General features: G+C 28.2%; 1 long non-coding RNA gene across 1 annotated transcript in view; it reads left to right on the forward strand.

The window, feature by feature from the left end:
• LOC124418856 overlaps nucleotides 1-18,272 on the forward strand; it is a 141,036-nt gene that overhangs the window by 48,043 nt on the left and 74,721 nt on the right. The window lies entirely within an intron of this gene.

Consider the following 18,272-nt stretch of genomic DNA (forward strand, 5'->3'; position numbering starts at 1 on the left):
TTTGAAAAATTTCTGTTTGTGAGATACTCAGTGGTTGTGGCCGCCAGTTGTTTGTTTTACCTGTCTATTTGTTTATTCATGAGTTTGATTTTCTTTCAGTTATACATCAAATCGTTCAAATCGTTTTGTAACCATGAAAATTTTGCACATTTTTGAAGGTAAATTATTTTTGTTTTCTTGAATGTATTTGTTGGTAGGAAAATAATCATCTTTTCTATCCTTTTTTTTTTCTTAAGTATTTGACTTTTGTGGAAGTAAAGTTGTTTTGTTGTATTTTAGCAATTGTTGACTTTGGCTACACGGCCAAAATGTTGTAATATATAAAAAATATATCTTTTACCACTTTAAATATTTGAAATTAATTGAAGTATTTTTATTTTGAAAACTTTTTTGTTTTTATTCTCTTGCTCATTATTGTATTTGGTGGTTGTGTGTTGTATAAATTTATGATAATTTTCTTTAGATCTTCTTTTTTTGAGCAACTTGCCATTGAACAATTTAGCTGTAAGCCAAAATTTATTTGCTGTTTAAGCGAAATTTCAAAGGATTTTTGTCGTGGTTTCGCACGCCTTCCACAGATGAATATTTTTAATAAGAGATTGTTAATGAAAATGTGTTGTGCGGAAAACAATTTGGTAAGATAGATGTGCTATAGAGTTTATAGTATAAACTCTTTTTAATACTCTGCTAGCACAGACTATCAGGTCACTTTAGAGTAATAGTTTTTTTTTAAGAATTATAATACTGTGATAATTAAAAGGAGTATATCAGGAATGGAAAATTAAAAGTTTTCATGATACTCACTCTTAACCAAAATAGTATTTTTAGGAACTTAACTATTAGGCTATAGCCTAGAATATATCCCATGACCAGATAATAGACTATGAAATAGCCCATAGACTAGACCATAGACTATGGCTTAGATTATGGTATAGACTTAACCGTAGACTATAGACTAGACTATAGACTAGACTATAGACTAGACTATAGACTAGACTATAGACTAGACTATAGACTAGACTATAGAATAGCCCATAGACTAGACCATAGACTATTGTATAGATTATGGTATAGACTAACCATAGACTATACTATGGAGTTAACTATGGACTAGACTATGAAATATGGTATAGACTAGTCTGCAGACTATACTATAGACTATATTAAGAACTAAATACTATCGACTATCTATAGTTTTCGAGAAAAGTTTACTTTAATACATATATATTTTCACTCAGAACTTCGGTTTTTGGAGCGAAATAAAAGTGATCACAGATTTCACTTGTTTTTGCTGTATCTCTTATAGTTTTTAAGAAAATCGGACTTTTATGGCTTTTTTAAAAATGCGTTTTTTTACTGTATCTCTTATAGTTTTCGAGAAAAACGGACTTTTATGTTTTCACTCAAAAACAAGTATGAATACACCAGTCAGTATGTTAAAAATGGGGTTTACTTGAAAAAATAAAGCATTTTACTTTATTTCGGAATATTTTTACTTTTTTTTTGGCAAAAAAAAAGAGTTTTATTTTGCAAGAGGGCTCAAAGGCGAGTAGTGCAAAATATGGCCCTATCCTTATAAATATTAAATCTACTTCAAAGTTATTTATGTAAAATTTAAAAAATTTAAAGTGTTATTAGTGTTTGTTAATGAATTTTGATTTTTAAGTTATTTTCTGAAGGGGAGTTTGTATGGGGGCTTGGGTCAAATGAAGCCCAATTATTACAAAAATCGGTAGTATCATTTAAAGTTCTAAGTATAAAACTAAGTTTTGTCGGCTTTTGTTGACATAATAGATCATTTAAATTAATTACTTATAAGCCATATTTAGGAGGTACGGTTGTATGGCGGCTAGTCGAAATAATAGACCGATTTTAACCATCCTTGGGCCAAAAGAAGCGTATGTGCCAAATTTCATCCAATTATCTTGAAAATTGCGGACTGTACCTTGCGCACAAGGCTTACATGAACAGCCAGCCAGACGGACGGACTTACCTTATCGTCGCAGTGATTCTAAGCCGATTGGTATATTTTCAGATGGGTATAGGACGAATATATTTGTATGTTACAAATACCAGCACAAACCCAATATACCCTCACCACTAAAGTGGTGTAGGGTATAAATACGTTTTAAATATAAAATAGAAGTGATCACTTATAGTTTTCGAGAAAAATTGGACCATACACACTAAACTAATGATCAACATAAATCAGTCAGTCGATAACGCATTTTTTATATATGTATATCAACTATACTATTAACTAGACTATAGACTAGAAAAAAGGCCAGACTATAGACTAGTATTTAGATCAGACTATAGACTAGACTTTAGGCTACATTATGGACTACTCTGTAGACTATACTGCTAATGAAAATGTCAATACATTATTGTTTTTTAACTCCATTAAAGGAGTCCAAAGTAAACTAAATCATGCGTTTTCTATAAACTATAACATTCTGACATTTTATGTTATTTCTTGCAATTTACTGCAAAACGTTAAATTCTATCCCGTGCACATTTTACATTTATTTTAAACTTTTAAAATTACTACAAATATTTAACATGATTAATCCACAAAAACACTCTCACCAACCGCAAATGTTATTATTCAATATTTAATTATGTACGTGAGTCTACATGTGGTTGTAACATGATCAAGTAAAATGTAAAATAAAACAAATAAAAAAATTAAAAAAGTTAAAAAAAATCGAACACATAACGAATAAAAATAACTAGCAACTTTCAGAGAAATGGACAAGAGAAGCCAAGTGTATGCAGCAGTGCAACATTTAGTGGTAAATATGTTTGAATATATCCTTACAGCCACAAATGAACATAATCGATTTTCCGTTGTATGAATGAATAAACGGAAATCAGTCAAACACAATATGGCCTTAATACAAAAAAAAAGAAAAAAAAAGAATTAAAATTGCATGAATTCGTATGAGTGTAAAGTAAATATAAAAAAAATATATACATTTACATATAGACAGATCAGTCAACGAATGGCGTAAAAGAAAGCCTCCACTCCTTACAGATTAATGATAAATATATTTGTATATGTTTTATATACATATTTTTTTATTTTTAATAAAGTTACAACAGTTTATTCTTCGTTCTTCTGCCAAAATCTCCATCTTATTCATTTCATGGAATTTCTGTTGCATTCTTGTTGGCACATCGAAACCACTAAAGTATACAAATCGATTTTACAGATTTTTCTGTTTTCTCATGAGAAACCAATTTTTCTTTTAAGCTCATATATTGGTAGTTAAATTGTATTCTTCTTTTTTTTCTTTGATGACAATATTAAAGAAATATTTTAAATCTCTACAAGTAAAATATAAATATACTCAACCGGATATATAAAAGACTCTACCTTTTTAATGAGGATTTATTAATGAAGGATTAAGTGATGAATGGGAAGTATTTTAAAGTAAAATATAAAATTCTGTCTTAATGATCCAATCCCGATAAAGAAAAATTAATTACTGGTTTAGAACCAATAGAAGGGGCGGATGTTATGGGGAATGCTTATTTCCCTAGAACATTCTCATCATTGTACATCAGATCTGTTGGTACATTGCTCACAAAATCTCATAATTTTTTGATATTTTAGCCAAACGTACCTTCTTGCGAATTTCCTTGGGGATTCATGTAGTGGTTGTGAACATAACTCTATCCAAATTCTATAAACTATGAGACATTACACACAACTGCATTAGCGGGGAAAATATCGCGAGTAACAGTGTCCATTCAAGACAAAGTCGTGATATGCTTAGCTTTACGCAGGTCCAAGGGAGTCGAATTGAGTATCCAATACTCACAAATCGTTCTAAACAGCAAATTCAAATTTTTACTGCAGATTAATTTTAATGGTATTGGATTTTGACATTTCTTGAAAATAAGTGAAATTGGTTTTGCATTTTTTTCATAATTTTAAACGATCTATTCCACTTTTTATGTATGTAATCAACTTTTCTCTTAAGAAAACCTTAAAAACATATAAGTATATGGATTCAAAAACTGTAGGGTATCAATTAAAAATGAACTGCAGACGTACGTTTCTGTATAGTTAAAATACTACAGGTCAATATTTAAAATAAATTTTAACATTTCTTTTAAAACTTAACAGCAACAGACATGACAATTTAAATATGTATGGGTTTCAATATTTTTGTATGTATGTACATTAGACCGACTCACAAAATAGGTTGCTTGAGTTACCTTTTTCAAAATATTCCCTGTTATAAAATATGATGTTACCCAAAATATTTTAGTGTTGCCCGTTCGTGAGCTGGGCAGTTTTCACGAAAATATCCTATGGGGGATACGATTTTTCATCTTCAATTCAATATTTTACTCAAAAGTTCAAAAAATCTTTGTTTTGATTTATGATTGTTCCCATTCATGAGCTGGACCGGTTACAAAAATCAAAAATACCCTTTTGTAATTTGGGTCAGCTCCCGAACGGCCATCGCTAGAAATAAAATATTTTGAGAATCATAATAAAACAAAGGTAGACAAATTTTTAGAGGGGTAACAAAAACGCGTTTTTGCTTTCCATACAAAGTTAATCGGTCTAATGTGTATATATATATATATGTGCAACACTGTAGTGAAGTCACAACAGGTAACAGGATGTGATTTTTTGTTTTTTTTTTTTGCAAATATCACCTGTGTATTGTGAAAAAATCACATTTCGCATTTAAGCCTGCAAGTGTTAATTTTAGTAATTGGATGTCTGTAAGTTTTATATAGACGAACAAACATACAAATATCATCAGTAACTATAGGAATTTATAACAAATTAAACTTTCAATATTGTTCAGTGGCCAGTCATTCAACTAAAAATCTGTTGAATGTTTAATAAACAGCATGTTGATGTATGTGAAGTAGTAAGGTATTATAATTTTAAATAAGTAACAACCACACCAGACAATATTTATTTATGGTTTCAACTAGAAATAAAATTTTTAGACCATCATACTACTGACTGTTGGGACTTCATCTAAACTAGAGATTTTTGTCAGTCGTATATTCATAGATTTTTGTTTGCAATTTTTTAGCATATGTATATGTATGTGTTATGTTATTTGTTTGTGACATCAGGTGAAGTTTTGCGCAATCCGTATGAAAATAAGAATTCTATGAATGTCAATGATATCAGTGGCTCAATGTTTAAATGCCAAAAAAGTCAATTATTTCGTTAGCATAACAACAACACCCACAATGCCAGAACATTTTTTGTAGAATAGTGAAATATTTTGCAGTTTTTTTCCAAAATACTTTTCTTAGGTTTATGAAATCCTTATTTTTTTAAGAATTTTAACTATCTTACTATTTAATGTAATAATATTTTATTTAATTTTATTTCTATTTTTAGAATAATTAATTAAAAAAATCATATACAAAAATAAACATTTATTACTTCAAACTGTTTCCAAATTCTTATAATTGTCCATTAAAGTTTTTGTTCTTAAGTTTTTCGTAGAAAACGCAACAAATTTACGAAAACAATAAAAAAGTTTCATTAGTCTTGATTTGTTTGTTGATATAAATACATATTTTTGTCTTCTACAGAAACAAAACCAAAAAAAAGTAATCTACAAAACTAAACTTTTCATTAGGTTGATTTTGATACAAAATTCGTGCATACATACGTTGAAACATATGCACGTATATGATTTAACGTGGATGAATTGGAAAGGAATTTAATACATTTATGAAATAAATAATAGTTTGAAAAACCCGCCATATTTTTCATAAATAAACATTAATGATGAGTTTTACCTTAATTCCAATGTATTTAGGAATTTTTTGATGAAAAATACAATTTCTATAACAGGCTTTATATATGTATGGAAGTTGATTTTACAAATATCGGTGTGTTCATTGTTGCTTTTATAAAACTTAGTTATGCTAAGTAGTGGGGTTCTTTCAATAAATCGACTTTCGAATAATCGAACAATCGACTTTTTGTCGAAAAAAGTCGAAAAGTAGAAAAAAGTCAATAACTCGACTATCGTCAGTGAAAAAATTTCAAAAAGTCGACTTTGGAAATAAAAGTCAAATAAAGTCAAAAAGTCGGAAAGTCGGAAAAGTCGAAAAATGTCGGAAAACGTCGAAAAAAGGCGAATAAAGTCGTAAAAAGTGAAAAATAGTCAAAAAGTCGGAAAAAGTCAAAAAGAGTCGAAAAAAGTCAAAAATAGTCAAACGGTCTAAAATTGTTGAAAATCGAAAAAAAGTCGAATAGTCAAAAAGTCTGTTATTGTCGAAAAGTCGAAAATAGTCGAAAAAAGCCGAAAAGATGAAAAAAGTTAAAAATAGTAGAAAAGTTAAAAAAAGACGAAATGGTCGTAAAGTCGGAAAAAATCGAAAATAGTCAAAAAGTCTGTTATTGTCGAAAATAGTCGAAAAAAGTCGGAAAAAGTCGAAAATAGTCGAAAAAATTAATAAAGTTAAAAATAGTCGAAAAGTTGAAAAAAACCGAAATGGTCGAAAAGTCGGAAAATATATAAAATTGTCAAAAAGTCTGTTATTGTCGAAAAGTCGAAAATAGTCGAAAAACGTCAAAAATAATCGAAAAGTTGAAAAAAGTCGAAAAGTTGAAATAAGTCGAAAAGTCGAAAATAGTCAAAAAGTCGAAAAGTCAAAAAGTCGAAAATAGCCTGAAAAAGTCGGAAAATCAAAAATTCGAAAAGTCGGAAAAAGTCGACTATTTACAAAATACTTGAAGTCGAAAAGTCGACTTCTAACTAATAAAAAAGTCGAAAAATCGACTTTGCATAAAAGTCTAATTTTATCTAAATTCAAAAAGTCGAAAAGTAGACTTTTCGTTTTTAACTATAGAACCCTACTAAGTAGTTTATTTGACGTTGATATATATTAAAACCCATTTTTTCATTATTTCAAAAATTTCCTGTTATTTCATTACAAACATATAAACACTACGTCAACAGAACTCTCTTTTATGAACACATAGGGGAAAAAACTGGTACAATAGTGCCGAAATCGATACAATCCGCTGACAATAGTAAGATAACCACGCTTGTTAACATTTAGACAACGGATATGTAAGAAATGTACATTTCGACAACGAATTGTTGCTATTATGACAACGTTGTGTTGTTTGACAACATAGAGTTGTCGTATGTATATACTTTTACAACGGATGTTATTAAAAAGTTATAAACACTTTGGTGTAAATTTGGTACCAAGAGTTTGTAATTTAAAAAGTCTTCTTTTCCTCTGAGTATTTTTTTTTAATATTTATACATGTATATATGCATTATTTATCTATTAACTTATCAATTAACCCAATCATTCATACACTCATATAAAATGAGCTAAACTTTCCATTCTACATACTTCTAACAAAACTTAAGTGAAACAAATGAAAAAGTACTTTAATGAATACAAATGAACAACAACTATAACGCTAAGGACATAAGGATCACAATCTACAACAATACAAAACATATGTATGCGAAAATTCAGCAGAAAACAAAAACAAATCTTTTTATTCTAGAATCTAGAATACATATTAACAGCTTTAACTAAAATTAAATATAAAAGAATGTTGAAAGCATAAGAAATAAAGTAGACAATGAATATGAGTAAACTAGCGCAAGGGAAGAGATGAACTTCAACATAAACTACAACAACTAGTCGGTCAGAAACTTGATGGAAAATCAAGTGAAATGAAATACATGTCAGGAAGAATAAAGTTCAAAATTAGTTGTTGCTTGTCCAGCTTAAATTGCTAAAACTAAAACAAAACAACAAACAACAAACGAAATCTTGCCTTTTTTCTATTTAAGTTTCATCGAAATTGGCTGGTAGTTTAGAAGAAGGGATTTAAACAAAGTTTTAGTGGTTGTTATTGTTTTTTTCGCAAAAAAACTTTTATTTGGGGATAGATGTCATTCATACGTTAAACTGTAATTCATCAAAATCAAATACTAATAGAACCAAAGAAAAAAATTCTCGTTATATATAAAAACCGTATTGAAAAATCTCTACTTTTCAAAGAATAAACAAAAATCACATAAAAATTCATTATTCACATACAAGATTAATGATTTTATGTGTTTTAGAGTGAATTTGGGTAAGTAACAAAGTTTGTATATGCGTTTTTTATATGGCTTTAATCCTACTGATTGTTGTTTATTAAAATAGGTCTAAAAATCCTTAAGTCATGAAAAAAGTACTAAAATCCAGATAAAGCCAATAAAGCATTAGAATATTAGGCCATAATATAATATTCATTAACATCAGTCAACAGTATACTACTGCCGCCACCATCATAACCATTATTATCACAGTCTTATCATTATTATGCTTATGTTGGTTAAAATTATGTTGAAATTATTTAAACGAGTAAATTAAATTTCATTTTAAGAGCCGCTCTATTAAAATGTAATTATTCACCTTTTTAGTGTTTATAACAAAACAGTTCGGTTCAACCAGCCAGTCAGACAAGAATATTTTGTTACTTTATAATATAATAGTCATTTAACCTTACAGTGATACAGTGGAACAAAAGTAAGATATTTAATTGGTCGATAGATAGATAGATAGATAGATAGATAGATAGATAGATAGATAGATAGATAGATAGATAGATAGATAGATAGATAAATAGATAGATAGATAGATAGAGTTCCAGAATCCGTAAAATTGCATCGCTTCGTTCGTTCAGTCCCACTGTAACAATGTTTGTTTGAAACAATGAAATAATATTTATTATACAAATAGTGAAGGTTGCTGTCGTGCTTGCAGTATTTCCACATACAAAATCCTTAAAATGTTTATAATTATATAGAGTTGTTTTTTAATTGTGTGCCATTGTTTGTGTGTGTGTGTGTTGGAATTTGTTGTTAATAGAGGCAACATAAACCCAGACGACATCAAACCCATAAACAATCATGTTATAATATTGTTGTAGTTATATATATTTTGTTGTTGCTGCTGCCACTGCTATTGGATGTTGTTGTAGGGGTTCCTTTTAAAATGTAATAAATTTTGAAAACCACAAAAAATCGTTTATATTTTCTACATTTACAATTTAACATGTTTTACACGTATTTAGTATAGCAAACATAAACAACTACATTTGCACAGAAGCATCGATTCTTTTGAAGGGGGTGGAGAGGGAAGCTTTATATTGTTATTAGCAAAACATTCTATCCCCAGTCTAGATTTGCCGTATTTTAGACTGAGTTGAAAATATACATACATATATATTTATTTGTGTGTTTTAAGGCGTGAGAGTGTTTTAACTAAAGTTTTATTTTGTTTGGGGTTTCGTCGTCGTTTATTAGCTGCTAACAAACCAAAATAAAGAAACAAAAAAATGGATAAAATAAATGTTTGTTAGTAAATACCCACTCATTAAATTAAATGATGTGAAAATAATGTTACAGTCAATGTAAAACCATTGTTATTCTTAGTTTTGATACAGTAGTAGTATTACTCTGTTTCGTTTTTGTACATTTTTATTGTTTTTATTTATTTCGCTTTTTTATTTATATTTTTGAAAACATGTCTGGTATGGACTGTCTAAAGTTGTTTTAATTTTAAGAATATTATTAAAGAAGCCTTATATCACAGTGTTTTTCATCTTTCAATATTGCTGGAATTGTACTTTTTCGTTGACCCTGTTTTATTGTCAAGTATATTGGTCACCTTTTCGTTGTGCAAAGAAACCATAGAATTTTCTATTTTACTATTATGCCCCTTGTTGTAAGAAGGTTGTATATTACAGTGTCTGCTTTTTTGTTAAAAAAAACTGTGTGAGAATTTTTCAGATCGTTTACAAACAAATAAATGTTATAAATCTTTTCGAAACAATTCACATTTAAGTAAGCTTAACACAAACATAAATGTGTTGAACATAAGTACAAGTATTTGTTTAATTTATTTTTTTTTGTTTACCATTTCTATGACTAAATTTAAATAAACTCTCTGAGGAAATTTTCACAAAATCAAGTGAAAACAGAAAATTGCAAAACTTTCATCCCTGCATTGGTTTCACTTTAAGAAGACAGGAAGACTACAGCCAATATAAGGTTTACACATAAACATCATTTTTTAATGGACAATTGAATTGATCACAAATTTTCGCTATTTCATTCAATTAAAGCTCTATTAAGGGATCTACATCCGATTTTTTCGTTTGTTCGAAAGTTTACTAATCACAGATTTTGATTGTTTGTTTAATTTAAATGACATTTAATGATTTTCAGTTTTTTGGTTTTTACATAAAAATAGTTCTTTGATAATTGTAGATTACTGTTGGAAGTTTGTTCTGTTGTATAAGGGCTAGGTGAAATAATGGTCCAATTTTAAACATTTTCAAAAATTTCGTTCTTTATTATCCAATTATCTTGAAAATTGCAATTGGACAAAAGTTTTACATGGACAGACAGACAGACAACAAGACGGACGGATATGACTCAATCTACTCTAAGCCGATTGTTATATTGAAAATTTTTATTACAAACATCACTGATCTCTGATTTTCACTTTTTTTTAATTTTAGCATTATTTTTATTAAGAATATGTATATGGGAGAAACTTTAGTTGGTCACTGATTTTAATGCTTTTCAGATTCAGTTATATTTAAGATCTAAAGATCTATTTTCTCAATTGAATTATTTTTGGAACAAAATGTCCAAGATATTCTTGATTTTAAGGGCCTGTTTAGGAGCCGTGCAAAGTTTTTGATTGAATATTATTTTTTTATTTAATTTATTATTTTACAATCTTTCACAGGCACTTTCGCTTTCATAATTTTCAATTAAAATTCATAAATTTCCATTATCTACTACATTTTAAATTATTTATTCAAAATATATATAAAATTTTCCCTTAACATTATTATAAATATTGAATCCAAACCATATTTTAACATAATTTACATAAGTTTTCTAAACACATCAATTTGCCCAAACTAAATTCTCCTTTCTTCGTTTGTGTTAAATGTTACACTAATTTTCATATTTTTCCTCTAAATCTTCTTAATATTCCGAACATATTTTCAACATTGTTTTTTTCCGACTTTTATTTGATAAAAACAATTTTCTTTTATTTTGTAGGTCGGTTAGTTGTTTGTTTTCCCCCACTTTCCATCTATTAAGCACTTTACAAATAAATTATTTAAATTATAATATCAACACCATTTCGTAAATAAAATATTAACAGACTGACACACGTATAGAGAGAACATTCATACACCTGGTAAGGTAGTAAGCAAAGACAAAACGAACTTAAACCCACACATAAGTTAGGAAAGCAAACTGAAAAGTTATTTGAAAGATTGTTGTTGATGTTTAGCATCAAATATATTTTTTTACAAAATTTTCAGTTGTTACTACTAAATACTCGACATACTTTACGCTCACACAATTGTATTTACATTTTCTTTTACTTTTATCCAATATATTCCATTATTTTCTTCATAAATGGCCTTTTTTGTCTTTATTCTGGCTTTAGTTTATTTTATTTTTCTGTTAACCGTAATACATGTAAATAACAAGGTAAATTTAAGTCTTAAATCATCATGGCATTATGCCTAGACTAAACTAAACTAATTTTATTTGTGACATTGTAAATGTGTGTGTGTGAGTGTTTAAGTGTGCTAGTGAATATATTAGAAATTGTTTTATATATCTAAAGGATCTTTGGACCTACAATGTATAAACTTGAGCTTTTGTATTATAACTTCAACTACGACAATATACCACATACTGTTGTATGTATGAATATATACGTCATTAGGGTCAATTCAAGTTATTTTAGTAGAGTAGAGTGGTAAATTTTGTTTGAGCAACATGTTTAAAGACAATACCTAATATACTCCAAATATATATGTATGTATGTACGTGTGTTAAGTGTAAGTAATTTTGTATTTTGGGTGTTAAAATATAAATTCACAGAATTTGTCAAGATTTTATGAGGTACGAATATTACGTTAAAGGTGTTTAAAAGACCATTAAATTAATCTTAAGTAGATCGTAGTTTTGTGTATAATTGAATTTGTGGTTTAAATGTTTTTTTTAGGAGAAATATTAAAGTAGTAATTTAATAATGTTTTAAACATATTATCTCAACTGAAGTTTTCTGAACTTTTTTAAATCTTATAAAAGATTTTGCGCTTTTAAGTCTGTAATATAATAAAAAACTAGAATTTATAGAATTTTTATGAAATCTTGAAATGATCAACGATTTTTATAATTATCTCAATTGCTACTTTACGTAAGGGACTAGAGCTGATGTTATTAAATAAAAGAGGCTTTTGTATCAACAACTTAAGTGTTTAAATCCAATAACTGTTTTTTCATTTAGATATAGCCAACATTTTATGATAAATTTAAATTATAAAAAATGTTTGACGTTACTTAAATTAAATTTTTATGTATGAATTTGTTCCACTGTAGACGTAAAATATATATGGAAAATATTAATAGTTATCTATCTATCTATCTATCTATCTATCTATCTATCTATCTATCTATCTATCTATCTATCTATCTATCTATCTATCTATCTATCTATCTATCTATCTATCTATCTATCTATCTATCTATCTATCTATCTATCTATCTATCTATCTATCTATCTATCTATCTATCTATCTATCTATCTATCTATCTATCTATCTATCTATCTATCTATCTATCTATCTATCTATCTATCTATCTATCTATCTATCTTAAAGTTTGAAAATATTTTGTTGGTATTTACTTGAAGATAGTACCTAAAATAACTTATAGACCCCGTATAGTATTAAATCATTGAAACTTAGACAAACTTCACAGATTTCCAACTAAATGATATATCATTAGAGCTTAATTACAAATAAAGACATTTACGTGTCTGCAACATGAACAAATACAACAAATGTCCAACATATATGCCAATATTTCACAAGACACCGAAAGACATTCACTACGAATTGATATTATGACTGCGTATACGCAACATTTATTTTATGAGATTACTTATAAAAAGAAAAAAAAACTTTAGCTTAAACTTTGACTACAAACAAACACTAAATTGATGTCCTTTTTTGGAACGTTTTATATTTGTTTTTTCATCCTCGTTTCAATCTTATTATTGTTATAAAAACCAATGAAGCATAACAATTGATTGGTTAGAATGTTGTGAAAGTGTTTGTAGGATATGGATACATTTGTATGTGTACGAACTATGAAATATATTGTAGACGAGAGTATAAAGTGTTGCTTAACTATTGGTATGATTTTCAAAACACAATAACTTAACATATGCTTGAATGACCTTCTTTCTTTTAACTTGTCAGTTAGTCATTTAGTCAGCCTATTTGACAGACTTAACTTCAATCATATGGTCCGTTTGTCTGTCTGTCATTGACAATAATAATTGAGTAGTTGTCGTTGACTAGTTGTAGAGAATTTGTTCAAATATTGTTTGTATTTCCCCCAGCATCCCAGTTTATGTATTTCCAACGAACTTTTGCAATAAACTTTAAATGTGCCCAACAGTTCACGGTGTCTAGAGATTTCTTAGAAAGTACTTACGTTATAAATGAATTACTCTCGGCATTGCAAACTTTGCAAACAAACTCAAACTCAAAACAAAAAAAGAAAAAACTAAAAAAATCGAAAATCGAGAAAGACATTTGTTTAACATATTACCGAAAAGGAAGACATTGACTTCTCTTAAGACTATTGGGTATTGATGATTACAATGACAACATATTGTCTGAATAAAGAGCAGTTGTATGACAGTAGCAGCGTAAGAGTGACATCGCCTATGGATGATAATGTGTCACCATGATTTCGAAATATAATTCAATGAATTTTTATTGGCAAATTATGTTAAAGAAGGAACGATAGGAAAAAAAAAACAGATTTTATTTGATATTTATGACTTGAGTGTATATTGAATCATTTTATTATTGTAAGCTATTGAGTTCGCCTTTTCCTCCGCCTCTAGGTGTATGGATACAGGTGTTTTAGTGTTATTTTTGTGAATTTAAGTCTTAGTCTTATGGCGGTGTCTGTATGTACATATACATACATGTATGTAGTTTTTATTGTATTTCAATAAATATTGTCATTATAATCACCATCGTCATGTTTATGTGTGTTTCCTTTTATTATAACGTTTTACTTATATATGGCCTGAGTCATATTGGTTCATTTCTAGTATTATTGCATGTACGTTTAAGAAGTGTTAAGGCTGTGTATTCTAATTTGCATTCAATCTTGTCTTGTCAATTTTCTATAATTTACATATTAATAATATTTAGTTGTAGTTGCAGCTGTTGTTCTAAATAAGACTATTTTGCATATAAACTGTATTTTATGTAAAAATTTTATATATTGAGTAACCTTGGTGAATGTAGGATATTCAAAACGAGTTTACTTACTTCCTGTTTAAATACATATACCGTAAATAATTCAGTGTAGTAAAATCTTTACTTACCTGGTAAGCAGGCAAGTAATATTGAAGCAATGTGTCCTTATTTTTTGGATCAATAACTTCTTATTTTTGTTCGACGATGACCAAAAATAACTGCTTACAAATAGGCTTACCTTTTTTTGTTTTAAAATCGGCTTTACTGTACATGTTTATGTTTATAACATAATCCTTTCTTAATTAATCCTCCATTAACAAGTACGGTTATCATTCTATCTGGAAGGATTTTTACACAAATGTTAAAATCAACAATTCTTACAAAAACTAAAAACTATTACAGTTAGATCTACAAACTAATTCCTTAAGAGATACACGCATATATTGGCTAAAAATTATATTCAAATATATTAAATAAATGCTTTTGATAATGACCACCCATTACCAAGTAATGTATAATAACCACATTACAAAATTGTCTTCCGACTTTAATTCGTATAGTACACAATTTTTTCACTTATGGATGAATCCTGCAGCACAAAAACATTTTGAAATTACTGATTGAGTAGTTCAAAACGATTTTCAATCGAACCCATATTCGAAGTTTACGTACCCAGTAAAAGTATTCATTACCAAGTAAGTGGTTAAAATGCATTATCATTTTTTTAATATATAAGTAAGCTTCAAAGATAAAATTAATGAATTAGAAAGTATTTAAATAACACATTTTAATAAGATTACTTCTATGTAATCAGGTAAATTAAAGTAAAATATAAAATGAAGTATTAATTCTACAATTTTAACCTACTTCTAATTTCTAGTGCCTACCTAATAAAAACAACATTTATGGTCTTAATTAAAATAACAAATATTTCATAACCACGACTTTGTTTTATGTAATTCGTACAGAATATAGACTTAAAAATAGTTTAAAATCCACAGATTAAATAAACTCACACAAAGATTCATACACAACGAATAAACTACAAACTACGCTAATCTTGTGCAGGTCAGTGATGCTCATAATAAACAAGCTATGGAATATTAACAACAACAAATTAAAAAAAAAACGTTTATATATATAGAATAGGAATCTGAAATAAATCTGAAAACATGAAACAAAAAAACTATTACGGTAACAAATGCTGGTTGAAAGAGGTTGCCTTGGTAATAAACCCCGTGTATTCTAGTAAATAATATAGCAAAATTTAAAAAAAAACAACAACAACGTCTGTACAACACAATGACATGTAACATTGTGGCAAGCAGTATGTTGCTACTATTTCTATTGTTATTGTATGTAGACTTTGTTGTTGCTGCAATAGTATACTTGATGTTATTCCTGTTGGTGGTGCATGTAGTTTTGTTTTTACTTTTACTATTGTAATATACAATATTCTATGGGTATTTACTTCTAGTTGAACGCATATTATCCAGAAACCATAAAATTGAAAAATTTTTCAAATAAACATAAAATACATGTATGTTTTTTTTTTCATACACATACAAACATGTGTATACGAATACATACATATGTATGTGTATGTATTCTGATATTTATATCATCTGAAATATTTTTATGTACAAGTGCTTGTGAGCATAAGCCTATGAGAAATATAGGTTTAAACACAACAACTTTAATACAAAAACAAGTAGGAAAGTATAATCGGGCATGGTCAACCATATGATACCCTACATAAAGAGTATATATTAAAAATTATTTATTTTTAATAAATAAACGTTTATGTATTCAAGTATTCAAGCAATTTGTTGAAAAACTAGGGCCAAACATGGACAAATCCTCATTAAATGATAGGCATAAAAAGTCCAAATTTGGTGGTACGGTAGCTAGCTCCGATAGCTAAAATAACGAACCGATTTTTTTCCATTTTTAAAAGGCTCCTAGCCGTTCTGTAAAATTTTTATTAAAAAGTGATTCATAAGTTTTTAATTGAAAGGTTAGTCAATTAGTGGCTTAGGTGGGAATCGAACCCGTAACCATCGGTCTACCTACGGAGCCATTATATTATGATTTAGGCGAATACTAGACTGTAATTCTAGACCAATTTCTCTTTTCAACGGAGGGCCAGATGACATACTAAAACGTTTTTGGAAGCTTCACCTTTTTATGCCATTCTGGATAAAGCAGGGTTCCATAATGTTGAATGTTGCATATATCATCCCAAGCGCAAATTACCCTTTCCACTGTAGTATTGTTCATAGAAAAATATTTTTATTTCAACTCAGATTAGCCCAATATGACCATAGTATTATGTTTTTTTATAAATAATTCTAAAAGGTATTTAATATGAACAAGAAATGACCTAATTCTTTCTGTAAAATAACTAATTCTCAAAAGGATTTTAAATTGTCTTTAAAACATGAAATTACATTTCGCATTCAAAGCTCATTTTCGAACACTCAACATTTTGAAGCTTGAAATACTGAAATATTTTAACACAAACCAACAAACGCTTAGTAGGTTAATTATTGGAAACTTAATAGGATTTCAAACTTTCAATCGTTTCGCCGAAAGGTTGTACAATAGTGTGTTCTGAAAACTGATAAACCAATACAAACAAACACACCAGAATAAAAGAAGAAATAAAAAACGAACTGTTGAAAACCACACAAAAGTTATTTGACCATATGTTCGCGAGTTGTGTGTTATTTTATTTTTTTGTTATCCTTTAAATTTGTACAATGTATTATTGTAGTTGTGTGTTTGTGTTTATTTGTGTGTCTATTTCCTGTACGCCGCAATTCAAATATTTTGCTAGACACTCATACCACTACAAAAGAGAAATGAAGAACAACTTTTACAATAAACAAACGAACTAACAAACAATCATGCAACCGACTGAGTGAGTGAATGAATGTTTCAGAAAATTGAATAAACTTTAGTTCTAGAAACTAGATGCATATATTTTGCTTATGAATGTTTGAGTAACAGTGTATATATATTAAACCATGTAATTTTGAACTAGTATCCCGATTTTACTTATCATTTAAAGAAGCTAATTTAAAGCTAAAAATTTTTCAACATTACTAGTTTCTTCAATAAGACTTTTTCCAAGAAGAAGGATTAGAAATTTGAGAAAAAACTGCCTAATATGCATAGATAGGCTCCTAATACAATTACTGGCTAGAATTACAGTCGTACAAATCTACTCTACCATCTATTTGCTGATGTTGTTTGCATGTAACTGTCAGTTATTTAGTGTAAAAACAGACAGACACTTTTCCTCCATATAAGAAAACAAGAAAACTGCAAATAAAAACCTTTTCTACTCGTAGATATATTCTAAAATTTTTACTACATTTTGACTTTTATTGTTGAAATTTTTATTTCAGTTCAACCAACACAATTTCGTATGAGTTCCCTGTGCTGTATTATTTTTTTCATAATATTCTATTAGTGTGTTTTGTAATAACTTTTTTCATATATTTTTTTCTAGTATAACAGTTTAAATATTTTGTTTCCTCTTTTATTTTTTTATATATTTGCTGATGTTGTTATGAACAAAGGATAATTGAAATATGGAGAAAAAAACTGCAACATTTATGAACTCATTAATTTACTACTGACTTGTTCAAGTCGAGGTATAATTGCACTCTTTCACTCACTGACTCACCAACATGTCCGTGGTTGCAAATTGTAATTGAAGAAGAGTTGAAAGTGAATTTGAATTAGGATAGATCAATTTTAAAATACTAAATATTCAGGAATTGAATAATGCGTAATATTGGATGTTTCATATTTCTAGAACTGAACTAGAACTGAACTAGAACTGAACTAGAACTGAACTAGAACTGAACTAGAACTGAACTAGAACTGAACTAGAACTGAACTAGAACTGAACTAG

This window comes from Lucilia cuprina, chromosome 3 (assembly GCF_022045245.1).
Source record: "Lucilia cuprina isolate Lc7/37 chromosome 3, ASM2204524v1, whole genome shotgun sequence".
In the NCBI taxonomy this organism is placed as follows: domain Eukaryota; kingdom Metazoa; phylum Arthropoda; class Insecta; order Diptera; family Calliphoridae; genus Lucilia; species Lucilia cuprina.